Genomic DNA, 13,902 nt, shown 5'->3' on the forward strand with positions numbered 1-13,902 from the left:
AATTTTGCTTAAAGCCTAAGACGACTTGCCTGAAGTGCAATAAAACAGGACGTGGAATATCATCGGCGTACAGATGTGGTATAAGGGTGCGTGCTATGAAAAGAAATGAGACCCCAGATCATCACTCCTGGTTGTCAAGCTGTAAGGTAGTCGTTTGGTACCCCACTACTGTACGGAGCGTTTGCAGATCCGTTTCCACCTGGAATCTCATTGACTGGAGTAGAACTGTCTGCATGGATGAGACCTGCTTCTAACTGAGGTAAAGTGACCAGAGAAGACATGTCTGGTGGGGGATCTCTCCCAATATTGACAACGTTTGGAGCATTATGGGTGCGGTCTTCCAGCCAGCTCGGTTTTGACAATTTTGCGCTCCCTTTGCTCAGGATTCATCACAACACCCCTGAGGAGGACATCGAAAAACTCTATCAATCAGTGTCCGGCTGAATAACTGAGCACATGGGTGGCAGACATGGACCAATGCTTTGCTGGCTTACTCCATTTGTGGAAGACTTTCTTCTAAATAAATCGTCTAACTTTTCTGAAATTGTAATGATTTGTACCGATTTCTATCCCATTGGGATAATTCCTTTGCAGTACGTCGTCACTGGTCGGTCTCAGTTTAGTCGCAGACTACGAGAGCTATTTGTCAGACTTTACTTAGCCTGCGTTCTGCGAGTAGTAATAGTGTATGAAAGCACTTCCGTGCAGGAGGCCACAGGAAGCATAGGAAATTAAGTATTGTTTCTTCCCCTTTTACAGTAAAGATATTAATCCTCACGTGATATGTGCAGGTCACTTTTGGATTCCTGCCGCCAGCCATCGCAGCTAGTCTCCATGCCTGTTTGTGTCGATGCTGACTACCACAGTAGCCGAAACAATATCTGGCGACGAAGATTACAGAAACAACGCTGCCTTCGCTCTTCGCCGCTCGGCTTTGATCTAATGCAGTTTATTGAGTTTCAGAACCTACAAATGTCTCCGTTGATTGCGGCAATCCAGCAGCTCATTAATGTACAAGCCGCTGCTGCATCAAAGCCACCACATTATCCAGCCACATCCACGACACTGCCTCCGCGCATACTATCGTTCCGAGCTTTCTGTGACCAACAGGAAGAGTGGAGTGAGTACTCCTTCAGTTCAACGCAGGAGTCTGCGGTCTTTCTCAGAAGTTATTCCCGATTAGTAGGCCGGAATTGCTAGTTTTTGAAGGTTTAGTTTCCACCCACCGTAGGTAATGTGAGGATCAGTTATAGATTGCTGCAGTCCATTCCAAGTTCTTTCAATTGCGGAAAAAGCCAGAACAGATATACTGTCAGAGAGTCACTGAACTTCAGGGTTTGACATAACAGTATCGTTTTCAGCATAGCTGTGAATGGTACTACACCGACACAATGATTGGTGGTACAATGTGCCAGTCAGTAGGATTCGGAAATAAATTACCAAATATTACGATCATATATGTGACTGTAGGCTTTCCCGGCATAAGCTGTTGACGAAGGTTTCTCGGGTCTCCAACCGGTTGGTAGTGTTGATATATCGCGACATTTTGGGAAGTGTCATTGAGCCGTGTGCGGCTCGCGTTGGTGCCGTTGGAACGTTGGCATTGTGTAACGGGGTAGTGGCGTCTCGGTTTCTTCTTCTGTTTACTCGCGCCACTGCCTTTGAGAGCGTTGTCTGTCAGCGAGTGGCAGCAGCAGCATTTATCGATAACTAGTACCCGTACTATCTTTGGAACGACTTGAAGGTCTTTCCGGGTCGGGTGAGTCGGTAGTTCCGGGGACGGAGCAGCAGCCAGTACTCGCCCGACGCTGACGACATACATGGACTGCCCGACGGAAGGATGTGGTCGTGAGAGTGCACGACTCGTCGAGGACCGGATTCTGCAAGTTTAATCTGAATGGATCGTTATATTCCAGTAGTGCAATCTTCAGCTGTGAGTGTGTCTCTGCCTGTCGAAGTGACCTCATGGCAATAAGTTGTCAGTCGACGATTCATACTGTTGTTGCCTGTCTTGTTGCTGTACAGTGACTGTTTAAGAATTGCTTGAGTTCTTTGTTGAATTGCCTTTTGCGGTTCCATGTGCATCTAGTCAGATTATGAATAGGAAGTTCGGTCTTAACCCTGTCTGCGTACTACACTACTGGCCATTAAAATTCCTACACCACGAAGATGACGTGCTACTGACGCGAAATTTAACCGACAGGAAGAAGATGATGTGATATGCAAACGATTAGCTTTTCAGAGCATCCACACAAGGCTGGCACCGGTGGCTACACCTACAACGTGCTGACATGGGGAATGTTTCCAACCGATTTCTCATACACAAACAGCAGTTGACCGGCGTTCCCTGGCGATACGTTGTTGTGATGCCGTAAGTAGGCTGTTTAGGTTTTTTTAATGGTAACACTACGTAGCGCTCTGTATGAAAATCACTGGCTGTGCTGTGTGCAGTCTGTGGCTGGGTGGGCATTGTCGGAATTTGCCGTTGTAGTGTTGGGCAGTTGGCTGTTAACATCGCGTAGCGTTGCGCAGTTGGAGGTGAGCCGCCAGCAGTGGTGGATGTGGGGAGAGAGATGGCGGAGTTGTGAGAGCGGATGATCTGGACAGAGACAGTAACTTTGTAAGACTGGATGTCATGAACTTATATATATATATATATATATATATATATATATATATATATATATATATATATATGACATTTGAACAATATTAAGGTAAATACATTGTTTTTTCTCTATCAAAATCTTTCATTTGCTAACTATGCCTATCAGTAGTTAGTGCCTTCAGTAGTTGGAATCTTTTATTTAGCTGGCAGCTGTGGCGCTCGCTGCACTGCAGTAGCTTGAGTAACGAAGATTTTTGTGAGGTAAGTGATTTGTGAAAGGTATAATTTAACGTTAGTCAGGGCCATTCTTTTGAAGGCATTATTGAAAGTCAGATTCCATTTAGCTAAAAATATTGTGTGTCAGTATAAGCACAGTCTTGTACAATTTTTCTAAGGGGACGTTTCAGTGCCTCGTGTAAGGAGGAGAAATGCGTACCATCACGTTTCCGACTTTGATAAAGTTAGGATTGTAGCGTTTCGCGATTGCGGTTTATCGTATAGCGACATTGCTGTTCGTGTTGGTCGAGATACTATGATTGTTAGCAGAATATGAAATCAGTGGGTTCAGAAGAGTAATACGGAACGCCGTGCTGGATCCCAACGGCCTCGTATCACTAGCAGTCGAGATGACAGGCATCTTATCCGCATGCCTGTAACGGATCGCGCAGCCACGTCTCGAACTCTGAGTCAACAAAAGGGGCATTTACAAAACAACAACCATCTGCACGACCAGTTCGACAACGTATGCAGCAGCGTGGACTATCAGCTCGGAGACCATGTCTGTGGGTACCCTTGACGCTGCATCACAGACAGAAGCACCTGCGATGGTGTACTCAACAACTAACCTGGGTGCACAAATGACAAAACGTCATTTTTTCGGATGAATCTAGGTTCTTTGTACGGCATCATGATGGTCGCATCCGTGTTTGGCGACATCGCGGTGAACGCACATTGGAAGAGCGTATTCGTCATTGCCATACTGGCGTATCACCCGGCGTGATGGTATGGGGTGCCATTGGTTACGCGTCTCGGTCACCTCTTGTTCGCATAGACGACACTTTGAACAGTGGATATCTCATTTCAGATGTGTTTCGACCCGTGGCTCTACCCTTCATTCGATCCCTGCGAAACCTTACATTTCAGCAGGATAATGCACGACCGCATGTTGCAGGTCCTGTACGGACTATTCTGGATACAGAAAATGTTCGACTGCTGCTCTGGTCAGCACATTCTCCAGATCTCTCACCAATTGAAAACGTCTCGTCAATGTTGGCCGAGCAACTGGCTCGTCACAATACGCCAGTCACTACTCTTGATGAACTGTGGTGTCGTGTTGAAGCTGCATGGGCAGCTGTAACTGTATACGCCATCCAAGCTCTGTTTGACTCAATGCCCAGGCGTATCAAGGCCCATTTACGGCCAGAGGTGGTTGTTCTGGATACTGATTTCTTGGGATCTATGCACCCAAATTGCGAGAAAATGTAATCACATGTCAGTTCCAGTATAATATATTTGTCCAATGAATACCCGGTTATCATCTGCATTTCTTCTTGGTGTAGCAGTTTCAATGGCCAGTACTGTAGTATTTGGTGTAGCCAACTTGAGTCACTAAATGATTTTCATTTGACGTTGTTAACTGTTATTCTATCGTGGTGTTGGTTATTGCTTCTTACGTGGATTTTTCGAGTGTGTTCGTCGGCGTTTAATGTGTCTCTTGTTTGAGTTGCCATCCTGTTAGGTGAGCACAAATCTTGGCTGCCTGTCTCACCGCTTATGCAGCTGTAGGGACATTTCTCAGGTAGATCCGTGGAGCACTGTCTGTGGATCACTCCCTTCTTTATTCGGTATGATTGTATCAATTGTTTAAAAATAATATTGGTTTAAATTATTCCTATTGCTTGTAGCCTTCAGCTGGAAACAATTTGAATTCTTTCTTAATAAGGCTTCAGCCGTCAGTGTAGCTGGTGTTACAGTCATTTTTTTAAAATGGTTGTTTTTAAAAAATATTTCCTTAAATAAAGAGTAAGTGTTTACTGTGCAACCAACGGTAACTAATTAGGCCCCCTCCACACCTTTTCCTGCTTTCCCTGGATCCCACGTTTCAGTTATACTATCCAACTTCTGGCGAAGTATCGAGATTCGGGGTATTCCTATTCCTATTCCGAATATGCTTTGAGTGAAGTGTTAGAAATTATTGAACTTCAGGACTCACGTGATAGGGCTGTGGAGAACTTTGAGACAGCTCTCAACTGCAGTGTAACGCAAAGTGAGAAACAATTACGGCCTTGCGACCGCCTACCGCGTGAACAGGCCACCAGGCTGCGTCCGGAGTAAACAAGTGTCAGTGTGTGCGTGTTTGCAGTGAAATCGTGTCCAAGCTGGTTTACCGCGCATAAAAGGCAAAACTTTCCCTCGCGGAACGTGACTTGCCTTAAGCCAGGTCATGTACTGTCTGTCAGCTCGCAACAGAAAAAAATTCTGGTTCCTTCACTCCCGTCGGCGCGGAGCACCTTCTCACACAGTGAATGTAGTTCTTTCTAAACTGGCTATCGGTACTAGTAATGACCAGATTCAAGGTATGCTTTCACCCCACTCAAGTGCGGTGCAACGACAAACAGACTGTTTGGGAATTAGTCATTCCCGGATGCAGCGAGTGACATCAGTTACACACTGACGCTTTCATTGCATTGCTTAATCGTGTCACTTATGAACTATTGGGCTCACCAAAATTGACAAAATATTGCACGCAATTTATTGCGTGTAACAGTCAGGACGTGCTAGTGATCCGGTACATGTAGTTATCCTGCTTAAATCCAGTCACACACTAGTAAAGTGACATCTACATTCGTTTGAATACTTTGGTCTTTGTATTGAGGACAACGTACTTTCTATTTTTGCTTTTAACCAAAGAGATAGTTTACAACTCAGGAGGTTCCTGATTCATTTTCTCAAGAATTCGACAGAGCATATAATTTTCTGGCGCACGTGACAATGAACGACATTTCGCAACTTAAGTTCTTCTTGCTCTTAGAGATGAAGATGCAAGTGAAATTAAAGAATGGCAAGACAATGGTTTCATTGCTCCTATCTAGGCTAGTCAATGGGCTTCTCCTTTAGTCGTCTTATCAAAGCCTTCGGAAAGATTTCGTCTTTGTGTTGACTGTAAATCCACGCTGAGTCCACAAACAATTGATGTTTATCTGTTTCCTCGCCCTGAGGAATTAATATAAACTGGCTTGCTACAGCCCACTATTTTTCAAAATCTGACTAACGCTATACATATTTCCCTATACCACTAGGTGAGGAGTCTCAGAAAGTGTTTAGGGTTGTTCAAATTTTTGCGCGCCGATATTTTGCTCGTCGGCTTAGCCTCTCTGTCCAGCACGGTGTGATTTTATTGCAAAATGACTCTGGACAATCGCGTACGCTTATTCCTAAAGCGTTGCAAAAGATATGTTGGTATTGTTCCACCAAGGACGTCGGGGAATTGTAAGCGCAGAACATTTAGCGCGTTGACAATGTACTTGGCCGGGAATGGACGGCCACATTGAACAGCTGACCTGACCATGTCGAGATTGTGCTGAAAATCTATCGGCCGCGCCGCAACAGTTTTCAGCTTGGCCGGAGTCTCAATCGCTGAGGCAGCGAGTGCATATTGACTTTGCTGGTCCCTTTTGGAACACTCCATGGTTTATTGTTTTGGACTATTTTAGCAAATATCCGCTTCCAGTGCCCACGAAGTGCGTAGTACCATTAAGAGTTTGACATCTATTTTTTGCTTTGCAGGTTTGCCTGAAGTGTTGGTTACGGACAACGGACCACAGTTTGCGACACAGGACTTTGAACATTTATGTATAGCCAAAGACATAACTCACCTTACCAGGGCTCTGTTTCATCCTGAGCCGAACGGGGAAGCTGGAAGGTTTGTGAGTAGGTTCAAACAACAGACGAACAAGGGGAGCAACGTACCCCTCCCAGCCCCGCGACGGTCCATCGCCGGCAGAATTTCAACATGGCCGAAGCTACCGTGCGCTGTTCCACTTGCCCACCCTCCGTAGCGCAAGGCGCATCCCACGCTCGGTAAGTATCGCTTTGCGTCTAATGATTCTATTCTTTCAGAATTCTCGTCGTACCAGGGGCGGGGTGAAGTGAACGATTCTTCGAAATTTGGGCGTTTGCATGTGTTTAATTCAATGTTTTGCTGGGATGCTGCCCGTCATCAGAACCAGATTCGTTCTTGTCGAGTGCGAGATTCTTCCTCAGATTTTCTGTTCCCATCATACCGGCACCTTGCAGCAGACACGGTCGCCACCGCGTCGCTCTTCGGCACCGCCTACGGTGCTGAAGAACCTGCCTTCGCCGCAGCAGCAGCTGAACTTCCCGGTGCTCGTTTCGGCGCCTGCCCTGGATCTGGTGCCGTCATCGTCGTCGTCGTATCGCCACAGCCGCCGCCGCCGCCGCCACCTCCATCGCCATTGCCACTCTCACCGTTTTCTTCCGGACCATCTCAGGAAGAGGGTGGACGCCCTTTCGGTTGGTTTTCTGACCGTGCGCCCCCCCCCCCCCCCCCACCCCTCGAGTGCAGGAAGGATGTCGGAGAGCGACCGGTGGCTCGGTGTCGGTCTTATGCCACTCAGCCTCCTACATATACCGCGTAGTCGTATAATGGCTCTCCACAAGACAACGGTGCGGCACTGTGGGAGGGGTGGTGGGAGAGGAAGGAAGAGCAGTGCTCCACGTTGACGAGCCTAGCGCCGCGAAGGCATAAAGAACTCGCTGACCTGCGCGTCAGTGGAAAGAGAGGGAAGCTCCAACCATACACAATCGTATCATCGCTGCTCGGCCCGAATTTGGTCGTACACTTCGATAGCATCAGTACTGAGTAATAGGAAGAATTTACTTCGCATACGTTCTCCGAGTGGCAATAGTGGATAAAAGTTCTTGCATGTGGGAGGCTACATGAATGACAGGACAATGGATATTGTTTCATCCCTTTGCAGAAATTAAGTATTATATTAATCAGCATGTGATATGTACAGATCACTTTGGATTCCTTCCACTGGCCATCGCAACTTCTCTCCTTCATTGTGTGTGTCGGTGCTGACTCCCACAGTAGCTGATACCACAGGAGTAATATAGTTCCAGGAAACGTGCATGAGCATAGTGTTTGGGGGATGACTGCGAATGTGTGGTTCTGAGCTACGATTGATTTCAGATTGAACTACATGTATTTGAATTGTAAACTATTCTATCATGTCATCAGCTAACTGGTCTGAAGTTTCACATATGGTGACCCTTAACAAGAAGTACATTACTATTTCAACGTGCTACTTGATATGCTTTACTGTGAACTTGTACCTGTGAAAAGGTGTTCGACATGTTGTCTTTGCATTTGCACGGAATACTGCACTTTTCTCCGCAGTGACTTATTAATCCTTTGGAACGTCTCCGAATCCCGTAAATCATGACAAGTCTGTACAGTTCGCTGCTCCAGTTCACTCACATCAACTAGAGTGGTATGTACATAACCTTTGAGGTTACCGGACAAAAAAATCCAGAGGACTGAGGGCAGATGATCTTGGAGGTCAAGGTATATGATCTATTAGGCCACACTGACTTGTAAGATGTCGACTGATATCAGCAGGAATATGTGGCGGTGCCCCATTAACGGTGTACCACATCCCCAAAACACAAGCAAATGTGCGTGGTTCGCAAATATGACGCACCTGCTCGCGAAAAGTAAAGGTCCCGAGCTCCAGTCTCGGTCCGGCACACAGTGTTAATCTGCCAGGAAGTTTCATATCAGCGCAGAATGAAAATTAAATTCTGGATGAAAAAAAGGCTTAAAATCGAAGTTGATGTTAGATTTCTACCTCTATGATACGTTAATTAACTAGCGATACGGAACATATTACATGACTGCATGACGCATCAAGTCATTAAGAAACATTGTGGAATAATCAAATCTTACTCGCCCTAAGTCGGTAATATGCACGTGAAAGCTAGTGAGTTGCACGTATGTGAATGTAAGGTGTTACGTTAAATTATTCTTATTTCTACACTTGTCCTGCAGGGAGTACTACATGGTAGTGGTAGAAATGTTACTTTCTCAGTAGAAGGGTACTGTTTTCTTTATTTTTTAAGGCATATAATAATGACAATGTACTTATGTACACTTCTTTCTCTTGTGGCATCTATGTAGTAGTATTGTAAAAAGGTTATTTGCTCTGTGGCTACAAAGAAAAAGGAAACAACAGGCGAACCACTAACGTAATCATGGAAAAATTGAGAGTAAACAATAAAAACATTGCAAAAATGTTGCGATTCTGCAGCAGACATAATAAAAGAAGCTCTAACAACTTCGCTGTTATGAAATCTATAACACAACGAATAAGGTTGCTTTACTGAAAGGCAATCGATGTTCAGAGTGCAGCTTACGAGGAATTGGGAGATTTTATTTGGGTTTCTTTTAAAAAGGGTGTAAGTTGCAGGTGGAGAGTGCCAGGTTAGAATGACTGGAAACGAAGTGATTAATACAAATACGCATTAATTCGAAAATGCATTTCGCAGTCAAAGTAAAGTGTGGCCTATTCTGCCGAAAGTGTCCTGGAAACACTAAGCCACACGATCCAAGTCATGTGCTGTACCACTCTCAGAGAATGCCTTCGAGTCAATAGATCATCCTTCAGAATCTGGGCAAGGACAATCTCACATGCAACAACCAACTGCATTAGCACGTCTTCCAGGCGAAAAAACACCAAAATGAGCTGCAGCCACGAATGAAACTGGATATTACTCTTTTCACAAACGCCAGAAATTATTAGAAAATATTCTGTCGCTGGTACTTATCTCTTACTGCCATATCCTTTATTCCTCTCGGCAGTTAATGACTTATAGTGAAGGATAAATACTGCCAGTACAGGAAGTTTAAATAAATTGGTAAAGAAAGTAATGAGAAATCCACCCCTAAGGAACACTTACACGGCTTAGTCACAAGGGGTAGAGCCACAGCCACTGTCCTTTCGTGGTGTATGGGATCATATTACTTCATTTTCTTCGGGTCAGAAACATCTTCGGTCTAACCTACAAATAGATTTCACGTGAGTTCTCCTAATCACTCAACATTGTATAGATGGTTGAATGAACGAAAAGGATTTTCTTCTTTTTCCTTTCCTTTCCTTTCCTTTCCTTTCCTTTCCTTTCCTTTCCTTTCCTTTCCTTTCCTTTCCTTTCCTTTCCTTTCCTTTCCTTTCCTTTCCTTTCCTTTTCTTTCCTTTCCTTTCCTTTCCTTTCCTCTTAGTACTCCCCACATGCGACTCACCTCAGTAATGACACACTATCCTTCTGTAAGACGTACGTCTGCAGAATATCTTCAGATAATGAAGTGGATGACAATCGCTTATATTGATGAAGATAGTAGCTCAAGCAGACAGTGCTACGCAAAGAAAATGAACGAGAAAAGAAATCGTAACGTGCTGAAAAAGAAATGCCAAATATTTGTGAGAACCAACATTATACATACGACTGCTACCCGTTCCATTCACAACATTCAAGCTATTCTCGTATATCCCTGCCTGCGCTTACCTTCGGAAATCACGTTCGGAAGTCACGTTCAAAATAGACAACCAAATACTTGTGAAAAATAAGTTTGTATATACGATTACTACTCCTCTCACTCGCGATAATTTAAGCATTGCTCTTAGGTTCGTGCCTAACCACACTGTTAAAAAATCGCGACATATTCGGAATAAACAGCATAGATTTTAATGTGTTAAATGGATATTTAATCCGGTAGTACAACGCATTTAACGTTTTTCTGCTTTCGCAATCTAGCATTTCCATTAATATGGACTGACGAAACTGATGACCCGTTCCCGAAAATACTGGGAACATAAATTTTACTATGTTTGACGGGTTTCCAAAAACCTTTCCTTCTCACACCCAGAGAGTTTTTAGAGTTGGCTTGGTGGGAAATCTGAAGTCGAATGACAGATATAAACCGACTATACTAAAAATAAGAAACACAACAGTATTTGAGTACCTTAAAGAAAGTACCGCTTGAATGTAATTACTTATACTATACTACGAACAGAACAATTAGAACATCCCTAAACGTCGCACGTAGGCATTCCAATCAGAATCAAATGCTTGGGGTTACCGACATACCAGACGTCGGTTTCAATTATCTGACGGTCATGGCATTTCCGCTCCTCAGATGACAAAAGTTTTGAGATAACAATAAGCACATGCACAGATAGCAATTCGCATGCACAAGATATAAAATGGCAATGCATTTTCAGAGCCGCCCTTTGTACTTAGTGATATGTGTGAAAAGGATTCCGACATGGTTAAGCTGCACTACCGTAAATAATAGACTTTGAAAGCGGAACGGTAGTTGGAGCTAGACTCATGGAACATTCAGTTTCGTAAATAGTTAGGGAAGTTAATATTTCGAGATCCGCTATTTGAAGGGTGTGCCGAGTATAGCAGATTTCAAGCATTACCTCTCGAGGACAACGCAGTAGGGTCGTGACCATATCGGTTTGACATTCAAAGACTGGAAAATCGTGGGCTAACCAGATGAGTCCTGATTTCAGTTGGTAAGACCTGATGATAGGGTTACAGTGTGATGTGGATGCCACAGGGACAAAGGACCCAGGTTATCAACAAGGCACTGTGAAAGCTAATAATGGCTTCATAATGGTGTGATCTCTGTTTACATGGAGTGGACTGGGTCCCGTCGCCCAACTGAACCGATCAGGAAATGGTTATGTTAAGCTACTTCGAGACCATTTGTAGACCATTCATGGACTTCATGTTCCTAAGCCAACGTTGAATTTTTATGGCTGAGAAGGCACCATATCACGGGGCGATTGGTTTGAAGAACATTCTCGACAATGAGAGCGAATGATTTTGACACCCAGATGGCCCATCGAACATGTATGGAACATTATCGAGAGGTCCGTTCATACACAAAAACCTACACCAGAAAGACTCTATCAACTGTGTACATCTTTAGAGGCAGAATGGCTCAGTAATTCTGCTGGCGTCTTCCAAAGACTTGCTGAGTTCACTCCAATCGAGTTTCTGCAGTACGCCGTGAGAACGGAGGTGTAACATGATCTTAGGAGGTATCCCATGACCCCTCCCTGCTTATATCCTTCGCAACACACATGACGTCATAACTCAAAGGTGAGAATTTGGAACACTTGCTACAACTCACCCTATATTGTTACATGGTGCTCTGTTATCTTCTCAGGCTTTGTGACAAAAATCGAGTAATATTAGAGATACATCCATTCAAGAAAAAAAAGTGCTCGTACGTCTGTCTGTAAGGATTTAGGAAATAGAAAACTCCATTAAAGGCATTCGGTCAGACAAATGTGCCGCCTAATGGCCAAACGTTGTAAGGACTGACAGCTGCAGGCCGTAAAATACGCTGCGGGCCTTGCGAAGTTGCAGCTAGCAAGGCTGCCAACGCTCATAAAAGTTATCTGTGGTGGGCCACACGACGTAGCGAGCTGTAGGGTGCTTTGGTCCGACTGCGAACGACATGGTTCCTCTTTATCAAGTTATGGTGGTGCACGAAGTTAACTGTTGACATTGCAGTCTACTTGGAATTATTTTGACGTATGTGTTGGTTTCAAAGCAACGTAAAAATGCACCGTTTTCACGTAGCTGAATATAACAAACCGGAAATGAAATGTTTCCTCGAATTTTTCGTTTCTGGAAAGCTTATAAAACTTACAAGAGTATCGTTTATTTACTGCTACATAATAAACGTTCAAAAACGTCGATTTATTCGTTGAGAAAGAAATTATCGATATACGACGGCGTTCTAGAAAGTAATGCCTCCTAATCTTTTATGTGAAAACTCTTAAATCTTTTTGAGTAAAACAAACTGGAGTAATGTTCTACATCTTTATCCTTCATGTTAGCATGTTTATTTCTCAACATAGTTACCCTGGTGACGAACAAGTTTCTCTCAACGAGAGACAAGTCTGTTGATACCGTCACTGTAGAGCGTTTAACATTCTGGACAGAACCAAAACCTCACCTCTGCTTCCATCCCTTCACCTCTATCAAAGTGAAGTCCTCGAAGATAATATTTAAATTTGGGAAACAGTTGAAAATCGGATGGTGCCAGATCGAAACTATGAGGAGGATGGTGTGTGACACGTGAACATGAGGTGCCGGATTGAGGCAGTTGGCGCAGTGCTCGTGTTTCCTCTGGAATTTTCATGCTAGAAGAGTGAGCACTCCATGGGTGGACGAACGCTTCTGCGGTTAGAAAGTCGATTACTGCACGTTACACACTGCCACGTTTACGATTCAGAGCCCTCTAGCGACAGAGGGTTCCAATTTGCTTCAGCGAAGCGGGAAGTCGACCGAGTAATATGCATCACACGTATTATTTCAACCGATACTGAGAACAAAATTAAAACTTCGGAGCGAATTCTCTTCCGTACGTCCTCACACATCACACATAGGAAATGTGACGGAATCATTCTTGTCACTTTGTGAGCCAGCGGCTGTGATAACTGCATCTACACTTCATAGACATCAACAATTTTATGGCTGTACCTCAGTATGCAAATACGCCAATTTAATTTTTTATTCTAGGATGTAATGGAAAATCCAATGCAGTACTCATGCAGATATAAAACTTGAAGACATCAATACACCCTTGAAAATTAGATTGTAGCTCCAAACCACTTGGGAGAAGCAGAAAAATAAAACATGCTGACTGAAGAAAGCATGTGAAGAGCTAAAATAGTTATAGTTTAAAAGACAGACATTGAAGATATATATCTTAATAACTGTTGTATACACTTTACAGTTAGGGCCGGCCGCGGTGGCAGAGCGGTTCTAGGCTCTACAGTCCGGAACTGCTGGACAGCTACGGTCACAGGTTTGAATCCTGCCTCAGGCATGGATGTGTGTGATGTCCTTAGGTTGGTTAAGTTTAAGTAGTTCTAAGTTCTAGGGGACTGATGACCTCAGATGTAAGGTCCCATAGTGCTCAGAGCCATTTGAACCATTTTTTTAAGTTAGACTTGGAAAACAAAATTCACACTTTTGGTGAAGGGAATCTGAGAATGAGCCTAACGAAAGAAATTATTTCTGGTAAAGAGTCTGGACGGCCTTTTCTGACCTTCCAACCAGGCTGCCACATTTATTTTCCTACATAAGTTTAGCATTACACGTCCGGGTAAGATAACGGTGAACAATTCTATAATTTATTTGGCGCTTCCTCTTTACTGGATATGTGCCAGAAATAACAAAATTGATTA

The sequence above is a fragment of the Schistocerca gregaria genome, chromosome 1 (assembly GCF_023897955.1).
Source record: "Schistocerca gregaria isolate iqSchGreg1 chromosome 1, iqSchGreg1.2, whole genome shotgun sequence".
NCBI lineage: Eukaryota > Metazoa > Arthropoda > Insecta > Orthoptera > Acrididae > Schistocerca > Schistocerca gregaria.